Source organism: Desmodus rotundus, chromosome X (genome assembly GCF_022682495.2).
Source record: "Desmodus rotundus isolate HL8 chromosome X, HLdesRot8A.1, whole genome shotgun sequence".
Classification (NCBI taxonomy): domain Eukaryota; kingdom Metazoa; phylum Chordata; class Mammalia; order Chiroptera; family Phyllostomidae; genus Desmodus; species Desmodus rotundus.
In genome coordinates this window covers 41,152,957-41,180,595 of record NC_071400.1, presented here as the reverse complement: position 1 = coordinate 41,180,595, position 27,639 = coordinate 41,152,957, and the positions used below count along the sequence as shown (strand labels likewise).

The following is a 27,639-nucleotide window of genomic DNA, read 5'->3' as shown; positions in this document are numbered from 1 at the left end:
GTTCTATTCTACAAACAGCTCACAGTCACAGAGAAATTGGACCAATAAACAGGAAATTGCGATGTAAATTTAATAAAGACTACAATAGGAGTGATGATGGTTGCTGTGCGTAGCAAGGGTAATAATGCGCTGAAAGGGATGGGAAGTGGGCATTCAGGAAAGGTTTCTCAAAGAACGTGACCTCTAAAACGGGCTTTTTTTCCTTCTCAATTCAAAGACTATTTCTTTGATATATCCACTTGACTATGTTTTCGGCACTTCGAACTTAGTATAACCAACTAGGGTGCCTGTTTTCTGCCATCACCAGCCATTCATCTCCCAGTTTTTTTCCATCTCTGTAAAATCTTCATCCAGTTCCTCAGGCCAAACACCATTTGAGCACATCTTCATTCCTACATTAGACCATAAGCAGTTCCCTTTGATCGTCTCACCGAAGAATTTCTCTTAATGTCCAATTCTTTTCCTCATCACTGCCACCACTCTAATCTCAAAAATTATTGTTTCTTGATCTGACTGGAAAGCTGGGTTTGAAAGTAAGTGAAACATTGGGCAAAGTTGCCAAGTTCTGAATTACAGGTGAGCAGGAAAAACTGCACAAAGTCAGCAGCAGATCAGAGTGCTCTGGTGATCTAAGCCCTTAGGGATTCCACACTATCAAGCATATAGTTTCCACTAGAACAACGAAAATAAAAAAATGCTGGTTTCAGAAATCAAATTGAACAGACACATTGTGGGGAAGGGGATGGGGCGAGGATCCAGAGAAAGCTGATCCTAGGTGGAAGTATGACAGCAAAATACACTTCTAAAGGAAGGAATAAGACCTTGGAAGTCAGGACCTGTGGCGTGTAAACACATGAGAAAAACAGACACAAAGCAAATGGAAACTCTACCCTAACTTAGTATTTGGGTGGGGGGGGGGTGTGGAACGAGTTGAAAGAAAACATTTCGACTTTGAAACAGCCTAAATCAGAAAGAGCACCCAGAAATATATTTTCTTCAGACTCACACGAAATGAAGTCAACAACACTTAACCTGTACCCAAAGCTTAGTCTTTTTTTCTTTAATGTCATTTTTGGTTGAATGCTATTTTCTTTGCATAAAGTAATGTGTAAAACAGAACATTGTTTTAACATAGAACACTGCGGATATTTACCTAATCAGAATGTTGGAAACATTTACCACATGTAAAGGCATTCATTGAAATTGAAGGTGAGTAAATTTTTAACTTTTTGCCTTCAAGATGATCAATACAAATGCTTATTTTTAATAGCCCAGAGCTTAGTCTCTTGAAGTAATCGCTACAATACGGCAATGAGTATGATTTTAGGAAGGACCTGTTTTGTTGCCACGTATTAATTTACATATCACATTTAGCGCATCAGAAAACACCCATAAAATTAGCACACTAGAGAAGAAGTGGGGGCAGGTGAAGCCCAAGTTGTGTATTGAGAAAAGTCACTGGGAGGCACAACCACCCCTGGGGAAGCCAGGAATGTGGGCAGTCTCAGATCGCCGGGTGTTGTGAAGAGAATGGTCTCCTGAAAGACGCAGATCAGGAGAGCCCTACTGTCATTGTACCCAGCTTGTGAGCACTGTGAGTTCCTAAAGCTGTGGTCACGTAGATGCTGCCATCATGTGGATGCTATAGTCACATGGCAGGCCCGGGACTACTGGTCACATCTGCACCTGAGCTCCTGTGGTCTCTCTGGACCTGTTGCCCCTACGGTCATGAGGTAGATCTAGCTCTTCAAGTCAGTGGAGCATCGTGGACTCCTCAAACCCTGCCCACCGTGTGTATTCTTCCTGTCGTGTGGCCCTTTCTACTTGGCGGCACGTGGAAGCTCCGGCCCGCAAAATTACGTAAATGAATGGCTTCTTAGGGTTGTGTGGATACTACGGTCACGTATGCCGCTATGGTCACATGTCCGGCTCAGCCACCTTGATCACGTAAAGATTGAGGACTACTACGGAGTCTGCCGACTCTTCAGTCAGCAGTTCCGGGGCTCCTACTATCACTGGGCAGGCAAAGCCCTAGCAGTTACGCCAGCACTGCCGCTACCCAATCACTGTGGGTCCTGTATATCCTACGGTCTTGTACCGCGCTACGATCACGTACCGCACTATCATCACGCGAGACTCGGTTCTCTCAGCCACATGAGGTTTGAGGGCTCTTAAAACCTGCATCTTTCCATCTCGGAGCCCCTGTCGAAAGGTCCAGGAAGTCAGGTAGGGCTCCACAGCTGCGCGTTGCATGGGTCTTGCAGCCATGTTACCCCCTATGGCCATGTCTGCCATTTAAGTGTGTGGTAACTCCAAAACCGTAGCTCGGCGTAGCTTTCTGAGGAGTCTCACTTGTAGGGTCAGAAGACCGTGAAAATTGTAGTCTGTGCCCTGGCTCAGGGGGAATTTTGACGAGACTGGCTGGAACACTAACCTTCCCACCCATTTACAACCTGCCTCGGTGAGCGCTGGGTGGTACCGCGTAGGAGGGGCGCCATTCGGGTAAGAGCATTGGGAGTCTCTAGCACAAGTTTTCTGAGAGAATTGGCAGTGGCAGAGGGCGGCGCGGCCGGGGTTAGTGCGCTTGTCGCAGTGCCCAGGCTGGAGAACCCGGGTAAGACCCGCGCTTTCCCTCCACACCCCCACGCGCTTCTGATTTCCCTTCCGCGCCCCCACATCCAAGCCCTGCTCTTGCTTACCAGCACCCTCCCGTATTCCCTGTGTGTACTGTGTGATGGCTTACTCTGCCCCTCTGTTCGTGTGTCTTAAGGACACCCGTGACCTCTTAGGTGCCACTTCGTATACAGGATTACAAATCTGATTTGAGTGTCTGTCCCTTATTTGCTGCTGCAGAGAGGGAGAAATAATTTTTTAAAGGAATTTGATTGTTTTCAATAAAAAGTGTGAAAGGAGCATCATGTCAACGTTCAGAATTTATTTATTATATTTTCTTTGGTGCTTGGTAACTTCGTTTTGTATTACTTCGAAAATCCTCACCCAAGGATATGTTTATTGATTTTGGAGAAAGAGGAAGGGACAGTGGGGAGAGGAGAGGGAGAGGAAACAGCGAAATGAGAGAGAAACATCAATCAGTGTCCCTGCCCCGCCCCGCCCCGCCCCACCCCACGATTGAACCCCACAACCTAAGCATGTGCCCTGAAGGGGATCGAACCCGCGGTCTTGGTGTACCAGTCCACGCTCCAGTGTATGGCAGGACGCTCCAACCCACGGAGCCACCCAGCCATGGCTCAGTAGTTTCTTTAAAATGCATGTGGGGTGGGATGCCTCAATCTTCCTGCGCTTGGGATGCTTAAAGAGTTCAAACCATTCCAACCAAACACTCCTAGGTTTTCATTTTCTAACCATTGCTTCTTAGACCCCTTGAAAACTCCCTGCTTTTCTTCATGTGCAAAACAATAGTGAGTGTATTGAAGAAAAACCTGTTAAGTAAAATCAGGAGGGGTATTTTTCGGAAAAACCATGTAGATGTTACGGACTGAGCGCAATTCAGGAAATAAAGGACTGAGTTTACATCGTGGGTAATTTAAATATTATTTGATGGATGATCAAAGAATATTACTACTTTTGCTACTGTTTTCATTATATTATATCCACCTTATTTTTCTCTCATTTCAGCACTTCCAAGTTTGGTCAGCGACACAATATGCCCGATAGACAGCAACAACAAAAACGTGATCTTCCATTAAAGGAACATGGGGCGTACAGAAATGAAGGTAAAAGGATTTCCATATTGTAGCATTTCTTAAGGTAATATGCTAATATGCAACTTGAATCTCAAAGGGATGAGTAGTGTTTTAGTTGGTTCAGGCTGCTAGAAGAGGACACCATGGACTGGGTGGCTTATAAACAACACAAATTTATTTCTAGCAGTTCTGGAGGCTGAGAAGTCGAAAATCAAGGCACTGGCAGGGTCAGTGTCTGGTGAGAGCCCGTTCCCTGGTTCACAAGTGGCTGTCTTCTTCCTGTGTCCTCACGTGGCAGAAAGGGCAAAGGGGCTCTCTGGGTCTCTTTTGTAAGGACAATAATCCCACAGGTGAGGGCACCTCCCCCGTGACCTGATCACTTCCCAAAGGCTGCGTCTTCAGATATCATCAAGTTAGGGCTGTGAAGTTGAAACATAAACATTCAGTCCAAAGCAACTAGTTTCCACCACTTATATGGGAATGGAACATATTTCCACAGACCATTGGAGGCACTGCTGTGTTTTGGGAAACATTTCAGGAGACCTTGTTCAACCTAGTCCTCTTCTAGCATGTTAATACTTTGTACGTATGTTTACCTGGAACAATGTAAAGCAAAGCAGTGTACATTTATTAATATGTATAATGTATGTTTCTCATCAAGAAACTACCTATTTCTTTTTTTTTAAATTTTTATTGTTATTCAATTACAGTTGTATGCCTTTTCTCCCCATCCCTCCAACCCACCCCAGCTGAACCCACCTCCCTCTCCCACCTCCACCCTCCCCCTTGGTTTTGTCCATGTGTCCTTTATAGTAGTTCCTGTAATCCCCTCTTCCCACTGCCCCCCCCACCACCCCAGCTATTGTTAGATTGTTCTTAACTTCAATGTCTCTGGTTATATTTTGTTTGCTTTTTTCTTCTTCTGAAACTACCTATTTCTTCTTAACTCATTTTATCTTACTTCATTAGTCAGTCTGTGTATGCTTAATCCCTCACTTGTTCATTTTTTGCATACCCCCAGTTTATAAGTATGTTTCCGATATCATGATGGCAAGAAATGAGGACATAAATACAATTCATACGGAAGTCATATATATAGCAACAAATGTAGTGCCCCCGTCTTAGAGCAAGATACAACTTCCCTGGGAAGATGAGCAGATGCAGGATCTCTCATTTTATAGCAATTCTCCACTTTTTCAAAACCAGCTGTTATTACTTAATAATTACAGCTGCCATTTTTTGAGTTTCTATCTTATGTGAAGCCCTGTGGTAGTAGACAATCTCAACATGTCAATGGCTTACTCTTCACTCGTACTACATGTCCATGGCAAGTGTACGTCCATCAGAGGATGGTGGATGTTAGAGGCCTGAGGAATTCTTACTGGAATAACTTAGAGACCCAAACTGACAGAAAATCCACCATCTATAAAATTGTCAGTCACTGCGCGAGAAGGCCCTGCAGGTATTTAAACCAACAACCATATGTTCTCGTGGAGAAATAACACATGTCACTCACAAAACAGTATCCTGAACTAGTCACATGCACCAGCCCACTCTTCAAAAGGGGGTCAGGCAGTGCATTTCTACCAGGTGCCTGGAACAGGGTAAAAATGGAAACACTTGGCAAAGAACACCACTGACAAACACATCATTGAATTGAAGCTCAGAGGCATTGGGTGCTACCTAAAATCACATAGGCAGTGACAGACCATCTTCCATAGAGTCCATGCTCTTTCTATTCCTACTTTTTTCCTACATTTATGCTATCTTTTTAAGTGTAGTTCCTATATACTTATAATAAAAACTCCTTTACTTCAATGCTGCAGTTCCATCTCTCTTAATCACCTGACGTTCATTCTAACAATGGGATTGAATAGACATGATGGACTGGATTTAAATCCCAAGGACTGGTAAACCACATGTCTTTCTTTTCCAAGGAAACAATGGCATTGCTTATTTGGGTAATCACGCTATTCAAGGATAAAAGTTATAAAAGAAAATCTGACAGTAGGTGAAGAGAGTATTCATTTGTCACATACTTAATAAAAGTAACCTCATGTCTTTCCATATTATCAAGGAAAATAACAAAAATAAGAGCAAAACACAATGAAATTGATAACATATGAAATAGTTGGAAAAAGTGCTAGATATTAATGATTTCAAAATATAAGAAAATTAACCTCTGGGAAGAAAATTAGAAGGCATTGATAATTTTGGCACCAAAAGTATCAGAAGAAGGCATTCCCACTTTTGAATGGGAATGATTTCATATATTGCAGTTATAGAAAAGCTATGAAAGGTAAGACAGGCACAAAATTTGAAAATTTGTATGGATGAATTCCAATAAAAAATAGAATCTTTGATATTGAAGAAATATTCTTGACAATGCATGAGAAGACATAATCACTGGTCAATGTTAAATAGATATAGAAATGTGAAAAATAGAAATAAGATAATAGCAAACTAAATGCAGCAATGGCTAAAACACATAATACAGCATGACAAAGTTGTGTTCATCCTAAACTTGCAATGCTGGTTTAACATTAGGAGATGCATAATGTAACTTAATGCATTAATAAGAAAAAGGAGTAAGAACAGGGTTATTATCACAAAGATTCTGGGAAAAAAGGCATACAATAAAGGGTAACAATTCATGGAGTTAAACACGAACACCAATAACTCTCTCAGCTAACCAGGAATACAAAAATACTTGTAATAACTAATAACAGGTATTTTAAAAAACTATAATGAACAACATACATAACAGTGAAACGTCCAAAGCACTTCATTTGAAGTCAGAAATGGCAAAAATGACTCATAAATAATCACTTTTGTTCAAGATCTAAGCTGAGACTCCTGGACATTGCAGTAAGGCAAAAATAAATTAATACATACATATATACATAGTTAATAATGGTGTAAATGCAAAGAGAAACAAAACTCTAAGTATAATTGTCTTTATATAAGACTCAAGAGAATCTACCAAACTATGGTAATAGTGATTTGGATATAAGACTAATATATAGAAAATAATTGCAACAAATCGAAAATAACATTTTCATTTACAATCGTAAAAATTTGGCTCTGTGAAATATACTAGGAATTGGCTGACTTGGCAAGTATTGCAACGCTCATAAATACTCATATATGTTCTGTACTGTAGAGACCAGAAAGCTTAAAACAGAAGTAGAGACTTATGTGAGTCACTGAGTGAGTGAGTGAGTGTGTGTGTGTGCACGCTACAGCCCCTTGCATATAGGCTCCCCAAACAGTTTTGCGTGTATCAAATATATGCACCATCCTGAGACTTGGAGGTGTAACTGAATGACATGGGAGCCACATATGGGTCAATGATGTGGTCAGCTATGTATGATGAAGGAGGTCTCTGTTTTATGGGACAGCCATAGCAGAGTTTGTGGAATTCAGTCTCTGTTATAACACGTCAAGTAGCAGGCAGACAGCAGTGGTGTTTCAAGTACATAGAGAGGTCTCATAGCATGCATGAGCTTCTCCTGGCTGTGTGGCATCTAAGTCCACTTTGCAGGCCCTCACAGAGTTTTTGTAGGCTATGTAATAAATGTCATTAATGATATCTTACTTTTTATTTTTTACTAATTTTATTCTATTTTTTAAGATTTTATTTATTTTTAGAGAGAGAGCAAGGGAGGGAGAAAGAGAGGGAGAAAAACATCAATGTGTGGTTGCCTCTCGTGCACCCCCAAACGGGCATGTGGCCCATAACCCACGCATGTGCCCTGACTGGAAATCGAACCTGTGATCCTTTGATTCGCATGTTAGCACTCAATCCACTGAGCCTCACCAGCCAGGGCAGATGTCTTATTTTTATGAAATAGTTAGAATAAACTCTAATGTCATAGGCAGAGTACTTGACCTCAGAATGGGTTGCAACTGAAGGGCCCCAGAGGAAACGGGGATTCCAGATAGGTTATCTGACCTAGGGAGATGCGAAGATAGAGGAGATCCAATTGATAGTAGGTGATACGTTGGCATTCCATAGCATGCATTGGTAAAACACTTGCAAAAGTTATCACTTGCAGTCACTTGCATTGAAATGTGTTTAAGGCCAGAATGTTGGTGGACCAAGGAGCTGCTGTTAAGGACTCAGAGGACACTCCTTTCCCCGACAGCATTGAGAAACATATTGATGGGAAGGACATCTTCATCTCTGAAGTGTTCTGAAGTGGCTGACTTGTGTAGGCTACAGAGGAGATGGCATGGTAGATATTTCCATTGACATGGTCCCCTTATCTCAGTGGGGAAGTTGGAATCCTAGAGACACGGGCTTAGCGGAAGCACTTAACCTCTCAGGTCACATTTTTTGATGTACAAGGAACTTTGAAGGCGGCTTACTGGTCAACAGGTACCTTGGATCTTGAAAAATCTGAACATCCTCGAAAGTTGCATTTGATCAGTGAAAAAGAAATGCAATATAAATATTTATTTGAAATAAGCATAGACGAGCTTAATATACATAAATGAAATTCTGGATCTGGTGACTTTAGCCGTTTAATGATGGTCCCTTACTCAGTTCCCACAGCTGACCCTGAGCACCATGAAAGACTGCTGAGGAAAGACCCTACCTTGAAACAATTAACTGTAATAAATCTTCCGGGGCTTTGCCAAAGGGACCTCCAGCCATTTATCTGAGATACTGTGCACTTGCTTGAGGGACACGTGCTCTAAGTCAGAGCTGAACAAACTTCTTCAGGAAAAGACCAGAGTATAAATATTTGAGGCTGTGTGGACGTTTGGTCTCTGTTGTCACCATTCAACTCTGCTAGTGGAAGGTGAAAGCCGCCGTAGAAACAGTATGGCGGCTGTGTTGCAGTGAACCTCTATGCATGGGTGCTGATGTGTGAACTGCAGATAACCTTTATGTGTCAAGAAATATTAATCTTGATTTTTCAATAATTCAAATATGAAAAAACCAAGCTTAACTTACAGGCTCCACAAAAACAGGCCACAGGCCAGGTTTGGCCCATAGGCCATAGTTGACCCATCACTGATCTAAGTTAATGGAATCACTAGCACCTCAAACACTGAGTAGAAATTCAGCAGAATGAGGTGGCAGCCATTTCTAGGATCTTCTGGCATGCATAAACCAAAATCTGGTATGTTACCACAGTGGTTTTCAACATTGTTTGCACACTGAAATCACCCAGAAAGTTTAAAAAATACGGTTGTCTGGGTCTGACCCCAATTCTGCTGTTATTGTTATGGGTGTTGCCAGATGCTAGGGACTATTTCAGTCTCCCCAAGTGACTCTAGTGTGTAAACAAGGTTGAATATTACCAAAACAATTTAAATGTTGAGAATGCAACATTATACGTAATTTAATTTGTAATTTTTATACTCATGGTTTTGGAATAATGTTGAATGATATTGTAATAATAAATTCATACCATATTTTTGATATATTTATTGATTATGCTATTACATTGTCCCATTACCGCCACTTCACACAACTCCACCCTGCCCACCCCCTCCCTCCCACATTCCCCCCCTATAGTTCATGTCCATGGGTCATACTTATAAGTTCTTTGGCTTCTACATTTCCTACACTATTCTTACCCTTCCCTTGTCTATTTTCCACCTATCATTTATGCTATTTGTTCTCTGTACCTTTCCCCCCTCTCTCCCCATCCCAATCCCCTATCGATAACCCTCCATGTGATCTCTCCATTTCTGTGGTTCTGTTTCTGTTCTAGTTGTTTGCTTAGTTTTCTTTTGTTTTGGTTTTAGGTGTGGTTGTTAATAACTGTGAGTTTGCTGTCATTTTTACTGTTCATATTTTTTATCTTCTTTTTCTTAGATAAGTCCCTTTAACATTTCATATAATAATGGCTTGGTGATGATGAACTCCTTTAACTGGACCTTATCTGAGAAGCACTTTATCTGCCCTTCCATTCTAAATGATAGCTTTGCTGGATGCAGTAATCTTGGATGTAGGCCCTTGCCTTTCATGACTTGGAATAATTCTTGCCAGTCCCTTCTTGCCTGTAAGGTCTCTTTGGAGAAATCAGCTGACAGTCTTACGGGAACCCCTTTGTAGGTAACTGTCTCCTTTTCTCTTGCTGCTTGTAAGATTCTGTCCTTCTGTTTAATCTTGGGTAATGTAATGATGATGTGCCTTGGTGTGTTCCTCCTTGGGTCCAGCTTCTTTGGGACTATCTGAGCTTCCTAGACTTCCTGGAAGTCTGTTTCCTTTGCCAGATCGGGGAAGTCCTCCATTATTTGTTCAAATGTTTTCAATTTTTTGTTCTTCCTCTTCTCCTTCTGGCACCCCTATAATTCGGATGTTGTAATGTTTCAAGATGTCCTGGAGGTTCCTAAGACTCTCCTCATTTTTCCGAATTTTTGTTTCTTCATTCTGCTCTGGTTGGATGTTCCTTTCTTCCTTATGGTTCACACCATTGATTTGAGTCCCAGTTTCCTTTGCATCACTATTGGTTCCCTGTACATTTTCCTTTGTTTCTCTTGCCATAGGCTTCATTTTCTCATCTACTTTTTGAACAAATTCAACCAATTCTGTGAGCGTCTTAATAACCAGTGTTTTGAACTGTGCATCCGATAGGTTGGCTATCTCTTCCTCGCTCAGTTGTATTTTTTCTGGAGCTTTGAAGTGTTCTGTCATTTGGGCCATTTTTTTTTGTTGTTGTCTTGGCGTGTCTGTTACTTAAGGGGGTGGAGCCTTAGGTGTTCCCGGGGGGGCGGGGTAACGCTGGTCCCTGTGCTGTGATGCTGTACGTGGGGGAGGGGCCGAGAGGGAGCAATGGCGCCTGCTCTACTCTCCACTGGACCTCGTCACCCCTTCCACTACCCACAATCAAATTGGGCCCCTCTGGTGCTGGCTCCCGAGTGGGTGGGCACACTCTAGGCCCCTGTGGGTCTCTCCAACAACCTCTCCTGTGAGCCTGGGAGTCTCTCCTGCTGCCGCCCCAACCCCCACGGACGCTTTCAATCAGAGGTCTGAGGCTTTATTTCCCCGCACTGGAGTCCTGGGTTACACGGTCTGCTTCTCTACCTGCTGTTCGTCCCAGTTTATCTGTGCGCGAGTGTAGGGCCACGGGGTCTGTTAGTGGTCTGACTGCCTGCCCTGTTCGTCCCACACTCCGCCAGTCTAGGTCCCACCACGGCAGCTCCAGTCCTCTCCACCCCGGCTGCCCATCTCCGCCCCTCCTACCAGTCTGGATGAATGTTTATTTTTTATTTACTTGGTGTCAGACTTCCTCGCCGTTCAATTTTCCGTCAGTTCTGGTTGTGCGAGGAGGCGCAGTGTGTGTACCTACGCCACCATCTTGGTTCTCATTCCATACCATATTTTAATAATAAATAAATAAGTGTAGTGGAAAGCATGAAAGAATAATTCCCATGCAAGAAAGAGAATATCTCCATAAAACAGAAAGGAAATGGGAAAACAAAGTGGTAAGCAGTGACCATCAGTGGTAGGGCCAGGGTAGAAGCTAATCCACTGGTGAAGCCAGAGCCAAGGTATGGATTAAACCTAAGCACCCACAAGCCCAGGGCTACTGGGCAGTGAAGCTTACCCTGCAGGAGACAGTCACAGCCCAGGGTAAGCATGGTAGGGACAGAGCAAACTCAACAACTGAAGTGATTTCCACTGAGGGAATACACAAATAGAAAAGGCTGGTAAAGGTCTTAAGATAGATAATATTTCCCCAGAGAGATAAAGGAGTGACAAAGGAAGAAATATTATCCATTGTAAACAAATAGGCTGTTTAGGAAAGATGACTTGTTGGACACAAAGATCTACTTTCACTGTCTCCTGAAACCTCATTAAAGCAACATCAAAGGTAAGCACATACATACAATGGGATATTACTCAGCAGCAAAAAGGTCAAGAACACAAATGCAGCCTGAGAAATTATGCTGATTTAAATAAGCTAGACGCAAAGGACTATCAAATGCATGGTCCTATTCACATGAAATTCTTGAGGAGACAAAAGTAATATATAGTGACATAAAGCAGATCAAGGTTTAAATGGACCTGGGAGATGAAGGGGAAATTAATTGGGAACCTTTTGGAGTGTGGTATGTGCTTTATATCTTTTTTTATTTTTTTTTAGTTTTCAGATCCTTCTTTAAAAATTATTTTATTGTTGTTCAATTTCAGTTGTCTGCATTTGCCCCCCCCCCATGCCTACCAACCACCACAGCCAAACCCACCTCCCTCCCTTGCTTCCACCCTTGGCCTAATTTTGTCCATGTATCCTTTATAGTAGTTCCTGAAAACCCTTGTCCCCTCCCCCATCCCCTCTGGCTATTGTTAGATTGTTCTTAATTTCAATGTCTCTGGTTATATCTTGTTTGCTTTTTTCTTTTGTTGATTATGTTCCAGTGATTATGTTCTGGTTAAAGGTTAGATCATATGGTATTTGTCCCTCACCACCCACCCCACTTATTTCACTTACCTTAATGCTCTCCAGATCCATCCATGCTGTTGCAAAGGAAAGGAGCTAGTTCTTTCTCTCTGCTTCATAATTTCCATTGTGTAAATGTACCTCAGTTTTTTAATACACTCATTAACTGATGGGCACTTAGGTTGCTTCCAGCACTTGGCTATTATAAATTGTGCTGCTATGAACATTGTGGTGCATAGGTTCTTTTGGATTGGTGTTTCAGGGCTCTTAGGATATAATCCCAGCAGCGGAATTGCTGGAACTAAAGGCTGTTCCATTTTCACTTTTCTGAGGAAATTCCATACTGTTTCCACAGTGGCTGCACCAGTCTGCATTCACACCAATAGTGCACTAGGGTTCCCTTTTCTCCACATCCTCTCCACACTTCTTTGTTGATTTGTTTATGATGCCCATTCTGACCATTGTGAAGTGGTCTCATTGTGGTTTTAATTTGCATCTCTCTGATGGCTAGTGATGCTGAGCATCTTTTCATATCTCTCTGGACACTCTGTATGTCTTTCTTGGAGAAGTGTCTGTTCAAGTCTTTTGCCCATTTTTTAATTGGGTTGTTTGTCTTCCTGGAGTGGAGTCGTGTGAGTTCTTTATATATTTTGGAGATCAAACCCTTGCTCGAGGTATCATTGACAAATATGTTTTCCCATATAGTTGACTCTCTTTTCATTTTAATGCTGTTTTCTTTTGCCATGCAGAAGATTTTTAATTTGATGAGGTCCCATTTGTATATTCTTTCTTTTATGTCACTTGCTCTAGGGGACATATCAGTAAGATGTTGCTGTGTGGAATGTGATTTCCCTGCCTATGTTCTCCTCCAGGACTTTTACGGTGTCACGAGAGATATTTAAGTCTTTTATCTACCTTGAATTTATTTTTGTGTATGGTGTAAGTTGGTGATTGTGTTTCATTTTTTTGCATACAGCTGTCCAGCTCTTCCAACACCATTTGTTGAAGAGATAATTTTTACTCCATTTTAGGCTTCTGCCCACTTTTTCAAATATTAATTGACCATAGGGACTTGGGGTTATTTCTGAGCTCTCTATTGTGTTCCAGTGGTCTATGTGCCTGTTTTTATGCCAGTACCAGGCTGTTTTGATTACAGTGGCCTTGTAGTACAGTTTGATATCAGGTATTGTGATCCCTCCTGCTTTGTTCTTCTTTCTCAAAATTGCTACAGCTATTCGGGGTCGTTTATGGTTCCATATAAATTTCTGAAATGTTTGTTCTATATCTGTGAAATATGTCATGTGTACTCTAATAGGGATTGCATTGAATTTATAGATTGCTTTGGGTAGTATGGCCATTTTGATGATGTTAATTCTTCCAATCCACGAGCATGGTACATGCTTCCATTTGTTTGTGTCTTCCTTAATTTCTTTCTTCAGGGTTGTGTAGTTTTCTGAGTACAGGTCTTTTACCTCCTTGGTTAGGTTTATTCCTAGGTACTTTATTTTTTCTTGTTGCTATATCAAATGTGATTTTTTTCCTGATTTCTATTTCAGCAGTTTCATTGTTGGTATACAGGAATGCCTTTGATTTCTTAGTATTGATTTTGTATCCAGCTGTTTTGCCAAATTCATTTACTAGGTCAAGTAATTTTTTGGTGGAGTCTATAGGATTTTCCATGTACACTATCATGTCATCTGCAAACAATGACAGTTTTGCTTCCCCTTTTCCAGGTCGGATGCCTTTTATTTCTTTTTCTTGTCTGATTGCTGTAGCTAGGACTTCCAATACTATGTTGAATAGGAGTGGTGAGAGAGGACATCCTTGTCTTGTTCCTGATCTTAGTGGGAAAGCTCTCAGTTTTTGTCCATTGAGTATGATGTTGGCTGTAGGTCTCTCATATATGTATATGGCCTTTATTATGTTGAGGAATGCTCCCTCTATTCCCACTTTGCTAAGTGTTTTATCATAAATGGGGGCTGTACTTTATCAAATGCTCTTTCCACATATATTGATATGATCATGTGATTTTTGATTTCCTTTTGTTTATATGATATATTATGTTTATTGATTTGTGAATATGGTACCATCCTTGTATCCCTGGGATCAATCCCACTTGATTATATTGTATGATCTTTTTAACGTATTGCTGATGCAGTTTGCCAATATTTTGTTGAGGATTGTAGCATCTATGTTCATCAGTGATATTGGCCTGAAGTTTTCTTTCTTTGTTATATCTTTATCTGGTTTTGTGATTAGGATGATGCTGGCTTCATGAGAAGAATTTGGGAGTCTTCCATATTCTTGAAGTTTTTGGAATAATCTGTGAAGGATAGGGGTAGCTCTTCCTTAAGTGCTCTGTAGAATTCTCCTGTGACACCATCTGGTCCAGTGCTTTTGCCTGTTGGGAGTTTCTTGATTACTATTTAAATTTTGTCAGCTGTTATTGGTCTGTTCAGACTTTCTGCTTCCTCTTCATTCAGTTTTGGAACATTATATTTTTCTAGAAATTTGTCCATTTCACCAAGGTTTTCAAATTTCTTGCCATATACTTCTTTAGTTCTTCTTAGTAATTGCCTACAATCCTTTGTATTTCTGTGGTATCAGTTGTTATTTCTCCTCTTTCATTTCTGATTGTGTTTATTTGGGTCCTTTCTCTTTTTTTCTTGATGAGTCTGCTTAAAGGCTTGTCGATTTTGTTTATCTTTTCAGGGAACCAACTCCTGGATTTATTAATCCGTAGAATTGTGTTTTTAGTCTCTATGTCATTTAATTCTGCTGTGATCTTGGTGATTTCCTTCCTCGTACTTGCTGTGGGCTGTCTTTGTTGTTCTTCCTTGAGTTCTTTTAGGCATAGGGTTAGGCTGTTTATTTGAAAGGTTTCTATCTTTTTTAGGTAGGCCTGTATGGCTATGAACTTCTTACTCAGGCTTGCCTTTGCTTTTTCCTGTAAGTTTTGGATGTTGTTAGTTCATTTTCACTTGTTTCCAGAAACTTTTTGATTTCTTCCCTAATCTCATTCTTGAACCATTCATTGTTTAATAGCATGCTATTCAGTCTCCATGAGTATGAGTGTTTTTGAGTGTTTTCCTTGAGGTTGGTTTCTACTTTCAGTCCCTTGTGGTCCTAGAAATTGCTTGATATGATTTCAATTTTCTTGAACTTGTTGAGCCTTGTTTTGTGTCCTATCATGTGGTCTATGTTTGAAAATATTCCATGTGCCTTTGAAAAGAATGTGTATTTTGTTTCTTTGGGATGGAAGGCTCTATATATATCAGTTAAGTTTATTTGATCTAGGACATTGTTCAATGCCACAATATCTTTGTTGATATTTTGTTTGGAAGATCTGTCCATTTTTGACAGTGGGGTGATAAAATCCCCTACTATAATTGTGTTGCTGTCTATATCTTTCTTGAAGTTCTCCAGGATTTTCGTTATATATTTGGGTGCTCCTATGTTGGATGCATATATGTTTATAATGTTTATGTCTTCTTGATGGATTCTTCCCTTGAGGATTATGAAGTGACATTCGGGGTCTTTTTTTATGGCTCTTTTTTTGATGCCTGTTTTGTCTGGTATGTGTATTGCTACCCCGGCTTTTTTTTTTTCCCCCTGTTCTTTTGCTTGGAATATTTGTTTCTAGCACTTCACTTTCATTCTATGTAAGTCTTTAGTTCTGAGGTGGGTCTCTTGTAGGCAGCGTATGTGTGGGTCAAGCTTTCTTATCCATTCAGCTATTCTCTGTCTTTTGATTGGGGCATTTAATGCATTTACATTTAAGGTTATTATTGGTAGGTACTGATTCATTGCCATTTTTTCATGCCTGTGTTCCTCTCTCTTTGACTGTTTTTCTTCATGTTCTTAAAGCAGACCCTTTAGCACATCTTGCAGAGCTGGTTTGGGGGAGGTATATTCTTTGAGGCTTCTTTTGTCTGGGAAGCTCCTTATTTGGCCTTCCATTTTAATTGAGAGCCTCACTGGATAAAGCAGTCTTGTTTGCAGGCCTCTGGTTTTCATTACGTGGAATATTCTTTTCCATTGTCTTCTGGCTTGGAGCGTTTCTATTGAGAAGTCAGCTGTTAACCTTTTGGGGCTCCCTTGTATGTTAATTCCTGTTTTTCCTTGCTGCCTTTAAGATTCTATCTTTGTCTTGGAATTTTGACATTTTAATTATGATGTGTCTTGAAGTGGTCCTCTTTGTATTCCTCCTGGTTGGGACACTCTGTGTTTCTGGATTTGTGTGACTTTTTGTCTCATGAAATTAAGGAAATTTTCCTTCATTACTTTTTCAAACAGGTTTTCTATCTCTTGCTCTTCTTCTTCTCCTTCTGGTATCCCTGTTATGCAGATATTATTACGTTTCATGTTGTCCTGCATTTCCCTTAACCCCTCTTCATTCTTTCTGAGCCTCTTTATCTTTTCTTGCTCTTTCTAGGTGTTTTTTTCTACCTTGTCCTCCAGCTTGCTGATTCAATCCTCTGCTTCATCTAGCCTGCTTTTCTTTCCTTCTTATGTGTTCTTGAGTTCAGAAATTGTATTTTTCATTTCTTCTTGGGCCTCGTTGATAGTTTCTATTTCCTTTTTCATGTTGATATAGTGTGCAGTGAGTTCACTGTAGTTTCCCTGTAGTTTTTGGTAATTCTGTGTGAGCTCATTGAGCTTCCTGATAACCATTGCTTTGAAATCCATATCTGATACTTGACTTGCCTCTATTTCAATTAGCATTCTTTCTGAGGATTTTCCTTTTCTTTCATTTGGGGATTGTGTCTTTGGCTTCCCATTGTTTGTGAGACTCTTCTTGTTAGCCTTTCTTCTTAAATTGATCTTTTCTGACTCTGTACGTTTATGGTGTGAACTTCTATGGTAGAAGACCTGTGAGATTCAGTGGTGCAATCCCCTTGATCTCCTGAACGTGCTTGTCTTGGACCGTCATTTATGTTGGCTCTCTGTATGTCTTTGGGGGTTGATTGTTGTTGGGTCTTTTAATGGGTCCTTCCCTCCAGTTGGTTAACTGAAGGTCGCTCAATCCAGGTTGTGTACAGGTTGTGTTGAAGCTGGTTCTTCTGTGTTTGAGGTTTTGAGGGTTATCTCTCGCTCTTGTTCAGTTGTTTCTCTGGGTAATTTCGCCACCATTTAGTTGTATTTCTAGATTGGCATGGGTTGAGGTTAGTGTGGCTTCCACTCCCTCCTTTACCTTATTCTGTCCTTCTCTGTTGCTGGTTCCTTTGTTGTTGTGTTTCCTCTTCTAACAGGTGTACTGCTGTTCACAGTTCCCACTTAACTTGGACCAGCGTCTGTCACTGTCTAACTCTTCCCAGGTGGAATCCACAGTCCCAGTGGGTGCACACCACTCCTGGGTGTTTTCTGCTTTATATCTTTATTAAGGTGGTGATGGGCTTTAGTGTGTGATTTTTCATATAAGTAATTTGGGAAGTAGCAAAGTTGGCTGCATCATGCAAAGTGAAAGGTACTAGCTGCTTTGTAATGGCCCTGTTACCACCTTTGATTCTGGCAGCAAGACTGTGAAACAGAGATTGTGCTGAGATGCAAATATTCAATAAGTGGATGTCTGTATGGGTGTCTGTGTGTGGGTGCGTGTGGGAATATCCCTCTGCAGCTTTTATCACATTTCCACTCTCCTGAAAGATGCCTTGTGTCTGAAGCAGCTTGATGAGGGAAGCCTCAGCCCCTGTTCAGTCACTATAATTACTTAGTTGGCTAGTTGGAAGTGCTGTAGCTGTTTTCTAACTCACTTTTATACTTTTTCCTTGCCAATGTTATTGCTAAATTAACAATAATTTTTGTTAATAATAATTTTTGTTAATAATAACAATTTTTGTTCAGTTCCCAAAAATTACACTAGCTCTTCCTATAAATCCTGTGTTCACTCCCTACCCTTACTGCTCCCTTGAATATTTGATTTTTTAAATTTGATTTTCATGGAAATGGTTTGATTTTCTGGCATTCACCAACACTTCCAAATAAGGCGCCACTTTGGTGTGGTTATTGTTGTTTACTAGCATTACAAACTCATGACTTTTGAATATGCTCATGGGCTTCAAACCATTGTATTGCATGTTTGAGCAGAGTGGAATGAGTAGACCTACGCTCTGCTGTTGGATTGAAAACCTATGGTGAGCGGGCAGGAATGAAACCAGAGGACTAGATGGAAGGCAGCATTATCCACCATATAGATGTTGGCATCTTGGCCAGAGCACGTAGTAATGGAGGTAGTGAGAAGTGGCTAGATTCTGGATAGACTTTTGGAGCGGGGCCTAGAGAATGTCCTGATCGCTGGGTTGTGGAGTGTCAGAGAAAGAGAATACTCCAGTGTCCTCCCAAATTTTGGGAAGTGAGGAAGTGGTATTCATGGGTAAAATGCTCTACTCATGTTCAATTTCACTTCCAGTGCTACACACATGGATGGTCTCAAGGGCTGTGACTTTTAAGATTGTCCTGACAGTGGGCCACCCAGTGAGAGCAGTGACTCCCCAGAGGTGTTAATCTGAGGCCTGGTTGTCATCAGCACATTGCTGAATGATCAGCCATGATTGGAATTTTACTCATGAGTGGCCCTGAGGAAACATGGGACAATTGATGTACAAAATGTGCAACACACAAACCTAGAGAACCTTAAATATGAGACCTCAAAGGAACTGGTTTCTAACAGTCTAATTTCCGTAATCTTCCTGCCTACTCAAAGCACTAGTGATGTTGTTTGCTGGTGCAGTGTTTCAGTTGAATGTGGTAAAGATAAAATACCCTCAGTGAAACTACCTGTGAGAGAGAGAATTGCAACCTCCTTATTTCTGTAGATACCAAAAAAACTGCCAAATCCTTCCACAAGGTGAATTACATATGTTGACAGGAGTGTTTGTGGGCAGAGGGATGGACAGCAACAGAACTCTTAAGAGAGAATGCAGGATCCAAATCAATCAAGATATTTCATTAGCATACCTGTGTTTACAATCTCCAGTAAAAACGAAAATTAATAAGAACTTATTAAAGAGAGCCATTACATAATGATTGATGAAAGGACAAATCCACCAGGGAGACATAATGACCATAAGTGATTATGCACCAAAAACAACCAAAAGTACATGAAGCAAAACCTGATGGAGTTGAAAGGAGAAATAGCAAAATCAAAAATGATATTTGGGGCCTTCAACACCCCCCTTACAGCAAGTGACAGAATTACTAGAGGAAAAATCAACAAGGATAGAAGAGATCCAAATAATATAGTAAACTAATAGGATCTACCTGACAAATAGAACATGCCACCTACCAGCAGCAGAATACAGTCTTTTTCTTTTTTAAAAAAAATTTTTTATTGTTATTCAATTACAGTTGTGTGCCTTTTCTCCCCAGCCCTCCACCCCACCCCAGCCAAACCCCCCTCCCTCTCCCAACTCCACCCTCCCCCTTGATTGGTCCATGTGTCCTTTAAAATAGTTCCTGTAATACCCTCTCCTCACTGTCCCCTCCCCACTCCCTATTGTTAGATTGTTCTTAACTTCAATGTCTCTGGTTATATTTTGTTTACTTTTTTCTCCTATTTATTATGTTCCAGTTAATGGTGAGATCATATGGTATTTGTCCCTCACCATCTGGCTTATTTCACTTAGCATAATGCTCTCCACTTCCATCCATGCTGTTGCAAAGGGTATAAGCTCCTTCTTTCTTTCTGCTGCGTAGAATTCCATTGTGTAAATATACCATAGTTTTTGGATCCACGCATTTGCTGATGGGCACTTAGGTTGCTTCTAGTACTTGGCTATTGTAAATTGTGCTGCTATGAACATTGGGGTGCACAGGTTCTTTTGTATTGGTGTTTCAGGGTTCTTGGGGTATAATCCCAGCAGCGGAATTGCTGGGTCAAAGGGCAGTTCCATTTTTAGTTTTCTAAGGAAATTCCATACTGTTTTCCACAGTGGCCTCACCAGTCTGCATTACTACCAACAGTGTACTAGGGTTCCCTTTTCTCCGCATCCTCTCCAACATTTGTTTGTGGATTTGTTTATGTTGGCCATTCTGACTGGTGTGAGATGGTACCTCATTGTGGTTTTAATTTGCATCTCTCTGATGGCTAGTGATGCTGAGCATCTTTTCATATGTCTCTGGGCCCTCTGTATGTCTTCCTTGGAGAAGGGTCTGTTCAAATCCTTTGCCCATTTTTTAATTGGGTTGTTTGTCTTCCTGGAGTGGAGTCATGTGAGTTCTTTATATATTTTGGAGATCAAACCCTTGCTCGAGGTATCATTAGCAAATATGTTTTCCCATACTGTTGGTTATCTTTGTAATTTGGCGCTGTTTTCTTTAGCCATGCAGAAGCTTTTTATTTTGATGAGGTCCCATTTGTTTATTGTTTCCTTTATGTCCCTTCCTTTAGGGGACATGTCTGTGAGGATGTTGCTGCGTGGAATGTCTGAGATTTTCCTGCCCATGTGTTCCTCAAGGACTTTTATGGTGTTACAACTTATATTTAAGTCTTTTATCCATCTTGAGTTTATTTTTGTGTATGGCGTAAGTTGGTGATCAAGTTTCATTTTTTGCACGTAGCTGTCCAGATCTCCCAACACCATCTGTTAAAGAGGCTGTTTTTGCTCCATTTTATGCTCCTGCCTCCTTTGTCAAATATTAATTGACCGTAAAGACTTGAGTTTATTTCTGGGCTCTCTGTTCTATTCCATTGGTCTATGTGCCTGTTTTTATGCCAGTACCAGGCTGTTTTGATTACAGTGGCCTTGTAGTACAGTTTGATATCAGGTATTGTGATCCCTCCAGCTTTGTTCTTCTTTCTCAAAATTCCTGAGGCTATTCAGTGTTGTTTATGGTTCCATATAAATTTCTGAAATGTTAGTTCTATATCTGTGAAATATGTTATGGGTACTCTAATAGAGATTGCATTGAATCTCTAAATTGCTTTGGGTAGTGTGGCCATTTTGATGATGTTAATTCTTCCAATCCATGAGCATGGTACATGCTTCCATTTGTTTGTGTCTTCCTTCATTTCTTTCTTCAGTGTTGTATAGTTTTCTGAGTACAGGTCTTTTACCTCCTTGGTTAGGTTTATTCCTAGGTACTTTATTTTTCTTGTTGCTATAGCAAATGGGATTTTTTTCCTGATTTCTGTTTCAGCAGTTTCATTGCTGGTATACAGGAATGCCTTTGATTTCTGAGTATTGACTTTGTGTCCAGCTGTTTTGCCAAATTCATTAATAGGTCGAGTATTTTTTTGGTGGAGTCTATAGGATTTTCCATTTACACTATCATGTCATCTGCAAACAGTGACAGTTTCATTTCCTCCTTTCCAATCTGGATGCCTTTTATTACTTTTTCTTGTCTGATTGCTGTGTCTAGGACTTCCAATACTATGTTGAATAGGAGTGGTGAGAGAGGGCATGAGTATGAGTTGAGTATGGTCACAGAGAACCAACAGTGACAGGAAGGAAACTGGGACTCAAATCAATGGTTTGGACCATACAGAAGAAATAAACATTCAACTGGAACAGAATGAAGAAACAAAAATTCAAAAAATGAGGAGAGGCTTAGGAACTTCCAGGACATCTTTAAACATTCCAACATCCTAATCTTAGGGGTACCAGAAAGAGAAGAGGAAGAGCAAGAAATTGAAAACTTATTTGGACAAATAATAAAGGAGAAATTCCCCAACCTGGGCAAGGAAATCGACTTCCAGGAAGTTCAGGAAGCTCAGAGAGTCCCAAAGAAGTTGGATCCAGGGAAGCAAACACCATATCATATCATGATTACATTACCCAAGATTAAAGATGATGAGAGAATCTTTAAATCAGGAAGAAGAATGGAGACAGTTACCTACAAAGGAGTTCCCATAAGACTATCAGCTGATTTCTCAAAAGAAATATTACAGGTGAGAAGAGGCTGGAAGAAGTATTCAAAGTCATGAAAGGCCAGAACCTACATCCAAGACTACTCTATCCAGGAAAGCTATCATTTAGAATGGAAGGGGAGATACAGTGCTTCCCAGATAAGGTCAAGTTAAAGGATTTTAACATCACCAAGCCCTTATTATATGAAATGTTACAGGAACTTATCTAAGAAAAAGGTAAAAACTATGAACAGTAAAATGACAACAAACTCACAACTATCAACAGTTGAACATAAAAACCAAAAATGAACTATGCAAACAACTGGAACTGGAACTGAATCACAGAAGTGGAGATCACACTGGAGGGTTATCAGTGGGGAAAGGGAGGGGGTTATGGAGGAAAAGGTGCAGGGAATAGGTAGCATAAATGGTAGGTAGAAGATAGGGGGAGATTAAAAATAGTATGGGAAATGTAGAAGCCAAAGAACGTACATGTATGAGCCATGGACATGAACTAGGTGGGGAGGGAATGTGAGTGGGAAGGTTGTGCAGGGTGGAGGGGAGTAAAGGGGAGAAATGGGACAACTAGAATAGCATAGTAAATAAAATATATTTTTAAAAAGACAACTCAACTTGAAAATGAGGAAATGATTTGAATAGACATTTCTGTTAAGATCGTATGCAGAAAACAATAAGCACATGAAAGTATACTCAATGTCATTAGCCATTAGGGGAATGCAAATCTAAATAAGATACCACTTCATACACAGTAAGATGGTTTTTGAGTGAAATAGAAGGTAAGTGTAGATGAAGATGTGAGGATATCAGAACTTTCATATATTACTGATACAAATGCAAAATGGAGCATTCACTGTGGAAATCTTTTTGGAAGTTTCACAAAATATTAAACCCGGAGGTACCATATGGCCCAGCAATCCCACTCACAAGTATATAACAAGAGATATGAAAAAATACATTCAAGTAAAAGCTTGTGCAGGAAAGTTCATACGAGAAATATTCCACTCAGAAGCAACCCAGATGTCTTTTAGCTGATGAATGGATTAAAAAGTATAGTACATTCACATAACAGAATATTATAAATTCATAAATAGAACACAGTTCTTACATCATGACATAGATGAACCTTGAAAACATTACACTAAGTGAAAGTAGCCAGTCAGCAAAGCTCACATATTGTATGATTTCATGAAATGTCTAGACAAATCCATAGGTACTGAAAACAAATTTGTAATTGCCAGGGTCTAGGGAAAGGGAAGAAACAGGGAGTGATCTCTTACACTTAAGGAGTTTCTTTTTGAGGTGATGGAAATATTTTGGAATTAGATACTTGTGATGGTTGCACATTCTTGTAATATACTGAAAAGCACTGAATTGTATACTTTGAAGTGGCGATTGCTATGTATTGCACTGTAGCTCAATAAAGTTTAATTGAAAACTTGCATTGTTAGGTTTCCATTTATTTTCTTCAAAATCTTTATCAACATTATTAAGCTCCCACGTTCTTCTGAACAGCTCTATTTTTCTGTTTTGAATTCTATTGGACATGAATGCTAGTGACAGGTTTTGGTTTTTACTAGGTCTTTCCTCCTCATCACACATCGTGCTCTTTCTGGCACATCTGTCCCAGCATAGATATAGTGACATAGACTTAATGGTGGCATTGCCTGGTCAGCGTGTCTGCACTGTGTTACTAAGGGAGATCACCTGTTCTTCTCCCACTCCAGTTGCCTTCAGAACAACAAATAGAAATATACCAGAGCTGCTTAGGTCTTCACTATGCTCCAGGTGAGGTCTGGGTATCAAGTGGGTTAAGATGGATGTTTCTGGGCCTTTGGGAAGGCCAAGAAAGTGGAACCTGGTACCTTGGAATGAAACTCAGAGAATTGGTTCTTTTGACATCCCAACTCCTCCCCTGCAGATGAAGGGCAGGATCCAAGAGGAGGTCTTCAGACAAATCCCTTAAAAAGAGCCCTTGGATGTCATCTTTGTCTTCATCCCCATTGTTGTTTTCTCTTCGCCAGCCTAAGGATATACCCATGACTGGGGCTGGAGGCCCAGCTGACCAGGAAGCTGAAGTTACTTTATAGGTTAGGTAATATAAACACCCAAAGGGTCATTTGTTCTGCTTATTTTCCCCACTCACGATTGCTGGGTTTGTTTTGTTTTGTTTTTCATAATAAAGAGTGACATTACATATAGTATCTTGTGTGTCTTAGATTGCTCTTCCCCTGCCCTACCATGAGTCAGTGGGTGCAGGACTGGAAGGTCCTTCCTTCTGCACTCCCAACTCTGCCATTCACCTTGGCATTCCCTAGCAGTTATGTCAGGCTTGACTCTAGAGGTTTGTCAATAAATTCTGATATGAAGGGACACGTGCTGCTTCCAGGGTTGGCCTTTGGAGACAGTCCGACTCAATCGGATGCTCTCCTTAGAGGCCTGCAGAAGCAGACAATGAGACCCAGCACAAAGGAGTTTTTGCAAAGGATGCCTGCCTACTGCATAGTAAGGGCTGTGGAAGGAAGGAAGAACGAACTCACATGTTTTACTTCTTCCTGGTCAGTTGACTATTTTCAAAGACCATACTGTAGTAAACAGGTTTACAATTTGCCCACAGGTGAATGGGAAGTGTGTCTTTTCACACTTCTAACCATGCTTGCATTTGTTTTCTCATCCACTCACTATATAGCCTCCTCCCCCTTTCTGAAGGTGCACTGTGGGTAGGATCTCACTTCTGCACCTGAGAGTGATGGAGAGTCAGCCTGTCTCCCCAGTGCATTTCTCAGATTGCTGACACGTGGTGCTCTGTGTCCATGTTCCTGAGGGGATTCAGCCATTTATTTTTCCTTCCAAACAAAAGTAGCATGGAATCTCACATTAAGGCCACTTCTGTGGGACCTTTCTTGCTGACCTGCAATTAGCAGTTCAGAGTTGCAGGTGAGAGTTGAAAAGGACACTAGCACCATTATTCTCCACACTTATGTAGTGTTTAAACAAGAAGCAGACATAATTTTTTAAACTAAAATAATAGTGATGCCAAACCAAATTCAAGTTTGAATCCTATAAATGTTGATACAAGTGAGGTACCACCAGTTTACAAATTGTGCCTCTATTTTCACTTCTTGGACAAGTTATTTCCTACTATTTGACACTTTTCAGTTCTTTATGTATATTTAAAATGGGATATATATATATATGAATTTCTTAAAAATATAAACTAAGGAGACAATTATCATTACATAAAGAATAATTCCATGTTATTCCATGTAGTGCCCGAGTGATCAAAGCCTCAAAGAAGTCTCAACCTTCTCACCTAGAAAACCCCATACACTTCAAGTATTTACTCCTATTTTCCCTCTATCCCCACCCCTGGCAAACAATCTGTATTTATCTCTTCTGGATATTCCACATAAATGGAATTATACAATATGTGAGTTTTTGTGTCTGGCTTAGCATAATATTTTTGAAGTTCATCCACACTGAAGTATATATCAATACCTTATTTTTTTCTGGATTAATAATATTCCAGTGTAGGTATATACCACAGTTTTGTTTATCTATTCATCCTCCAATAGACATATGGGTTGTTTCAGCCTTTTGAGTATTGTAAATAATGCAGTCATGAGCATTTGTGTACAAGAATTTGTTTTAGCACCTCTTTTAAATTATTTCGCATATATACCTAGGAATGGAATAGTTGAGTCATATGGTATTTCTGTGTTTAATTTTGTGAGAACCCATCAAACTGTTCTGCACTGCAGCAGAATCATTTTATATTCCATTATGGTTTAATTTACATTTACCCCATGACTAACAAGTTTTCCTCTGAACACTACTTTTGCTGCATCTCACAAGTTTTGGCATGCTGTGTGGATTCCATTTTCAATTGCTTAAATGTATTTACATTTTTCCCTCATGATTTGTTCTTTGACCAATAGGTGTTTTAACTGTGTGTTGTTCAGGTTCCATATATCGGTGCATTTTCCAGACTTACCTTTGTTACAAATTTCTAGCTTCATTCCACTGCAGTCAGAGAATAAACTTTGTATGATTTCAATCTTTTGAAATTTATTGAGCACTACATTTGTGGCCTAACAGGTTTTTCTGGAAAATGTCCCATACACACTTGAGAAGAATGTGCATTCCATTGTGATTGGCTGAAGTGTTCTATACATATCTGTTCTAGTGTATTTATGGTTTTGTTCAAATCTTCTATTTTCCTACTAACCTTCTGTATAGATGTTTTATCCATTATTGAAAGTGGGATATTGAACCAATTAACTAGTTTTGAAGAACTATCTATTTGTCCCTTCAGTTCTGTCAGTGTATACTCCATATATGTTAGCTTTCTCTGGTTTGGTGCATATGTTTATAATTACTATATTTGCTATATCTAGTGATCTTCACTGTATCTTGTAGTAATTTTTACTTAATGTCTATTTTGTCTGATTTTGGTATAGCCACTTCAGCTATATTTTTCTTATTGTTTACATGGAATACATTTTTCCATTCTTTCAATTTCAACCTATTTCATTCTTTGTATCTCTTGTAGATAGGACATAGCAGTCTTTTTTTAAAAAAATTCATTCTGAATTTTTGCTGTATTTTCTATATTTCTCACATTTTTTTTATTTTCTCAATTCTTACTAAAGTGACTTATTTTGTAGTTTGTCTGTTTTTTTCCTAGTCTATATTCTTATTCACTTGTCATATGTTTGTGTGTTATTTACTTAGTGGTCACCATGGGCATTACAATTAACCTTCCCAAATTTTAAACAATCTCTTTTGAATTGACACAAACTTAACTTCACAGGCATACCAGAATTCATTTCTGTACAGCTATACACCCCACCCATTTTATGTTGTTATTCCCACAATTGACTTCTTTGTACTTTGTATGACCTATAACATATATTTATAATGACTGCTTTATGGAATTCTTAGCAATAATGTAGGAAACAAAACAGAACGTTTAAAGCCAAAATGTAGTAATCTTTGGTTTTATATTTACCTATGAAGTTAATTACATTTACTAAAGTTTTTTGTTCTTCACCTGGCTTCAAATTACTGCCTAATGTCCTTTCATTTCAGCCTGAAGGATTTCCTTTAGTATTATTTGTAGGGCTAGGATACAAACATTGAACTCCATTAGCTTTTGTTTACTTGGGAATATCATAATTTCTCCTTTATTTTTGAAGGATAGTTTGTTAGATATCAAATTTTTGATTGGCAGATTTTTCCATTCATATTTCAGCAGTTTAAATATGACATCCCTTTGTCTCTGGCATCTCTGGTTTCTGATTCACATCAGTTGTTGTATTTCTCTGAGTATCATTTGCATGTGATAAGTTGTTTCTCTCTCTTACTGCTGTCAATATCTGTCATTGGTTTTTGATAGTTTATTATAATGTGTCTCAGTATTGTCTCTTCAAGTTTATCTTCCTTGGACTTCACTGAGATTTTAGATGTGTACATTCACATTTTCATCAACTTTGGAAACATTTTGGTTATTATTACTTCAAATATTCTTTCTTCACCTTTCCCTCATGTCTCTCTTTCTGGGACTTTTATGATGCATATGTGCGTGTGCTTGATGGTGTCCCACAAGCCCCTTAGACTGTTCATTTTTCTTCATTATTTTTTAATTTGTTTCAACTGCATAATTTCT

At 39.8% G+C, this 27,639-nt stretch overlaps 1 protein-coding gene across 7 annotated transcripts in view; it reads left to right on the top strand.

The window, feature by feature from the left end:
- The first annotated feature begins 2,129 nt into the window (after positions 1–2,129).
- LOC112321362 (nuclear RNA export factor 2) overlaps positions 2,130–27,639 on the top strand; it is a 61,584-nt gene continuing 36,074 nt past the window's right edge. For 5 of the 7 annotated variants that reach the window (XM_045186593.3, XM_024578757.4, XM_045186595.3 and 2 more), the window contains exons 1-2: positions 2,130–2,226; positions 3,637–3,734. The gene's annotated coding sequence lies outside the window, so the exon portion shown is untranslated. Of the gene's footprint in view, positions 2,227–2,273; positions 2,503–3,636; positions 3,735–27,639 lie in introns of those variants that run through there. The other 2 variants (XM_045186590.3, XM_045186591.3) reach the window with 2 other exon arrangements.